A 1450-nucleotide genomic window follows, 5' to 3' on the forward strand; every position below is an offset into this window, starting at 1 on the left:
TTCCTGGGGAGCTGAATCTGTTATCAGCCTGCGGACTCAGCAAGGAAGGGGCCTGGAGGGAAAACTCCTCTATTCCACAGATCAGAAATGCTCCATACCTCCCTTCCTGAATAGTGCTGGAAATATGCCAGTTCCCCGTCTCAGAGCCTCCTTCGTCTAAACTTTAGGTCCAACCCTCACCTATTTCCTCAGACACGTTGACAGGCTTTGGATGAGGCTTTGGATTCCTTCACCTTCATTCATGGCCTCAACTCCACTTTAACCCCAGACTTTCCAGCTCTGATCTAGAACTATCCCGGGCTCTAAGGCAACTTCCAGGCAATTTCATCCAAGATGCAAGGATATTATCAACAGTAGCTGTATCAACAAGAATTAACATTTCCTGAGCACTTACCACATGGCAGCCATGTAATGAAGGCTGTATCTTCATTAACTCAATGAATTCTCCTAACAAACCTCTGAGTTTAGAACTACTAATTAGCCCCATCTCACAGATGAGGAAGCCGTGGATTTAGGCGGTAACTTGTCCAATATCACATAGTTGTTAAATGTTGAAGCCAGGATTCGAGCTGAAGTCATTTTGGCTCCAGAGCCTGGGCGCCACCGTTAGGCCATGCCGTCCCTAGGAGTGACCTTGACCCACTACCTCCCAAGAGTGTCTCACAGTAGACTCCTGTACACCGAGCACAGCCAACAAAGACCAGTGGTCATGAGGGCTTTCTTTGTTGAAATTCAAGCTTAACAACAATTGGCTTGGAGCATAATTATTAGAAATCAAGCCACGATCTGGGGAAAATACCTACAGAAAGAAATGAGGAGAAATTCCGAGAACCCATGCAAGTCAAGCAGTCCACACTGTTTTGTTCCTGGTGTAACATTTTGAAAACACATGTATTACGTGGTGAGCTTGGGTGACATGCTGAATGAGACACAGACTCACATATCAGATACTGCCCAAATGGGAAGACAGCCAAGAATCACCTCCATCCCAGATGGGGTGCCCCACCTAAGGCCACAGAGAAGACTGGTTCTGCTCAGAGACTGCTTGTTATTTTTCATGCTGTGGGGATTCCTAATGAATAAACAAGTGTTTTTGTAATTTTCTATGTGATCCAGAATCAGTGAAGGCGTAAGCCCTTGGTGCTTATTTCTGAAGGACAGACCGCAAATACCTGGTATCCCAGACAGCTTTTCGGAGAAAAGAACACTGAACAGTAGTTGTAAGCCCTCTTTCACTGATCTAACCCTCTTGTATGATTGAAAAAAAATTTTTAACAAAGCTAGATGAGAGCAGAAACTGCTTGGGTTGGTGTGGATAAAGAAGAAAACAGGAAAAAATAAAAATCACAGATAATCCCCAAAGCTCACCTCAACCATTACGATTCTCCTCCTTTAGTTATTTTATGGTTAATAAGATAGATAGAATGACACAGATCGACAGAACAGCTAA

This window comes from Leopardus geoffroyi, chromosome D1, assembly GCF_018350155.1.
Source record: "Leopardus geoffroyi isolate Oge1 chromosome D1, O.geoffroyi_Oge1_pat1.0, whole genome shotgun sequence".
Taxonomy (NCBI): domain Eukaryota; kingdom Metazoa; phylum Chordata; class Mammalia; order Carnivora; family Felidae; genus Leopardus; species Leopardus geoffroyi.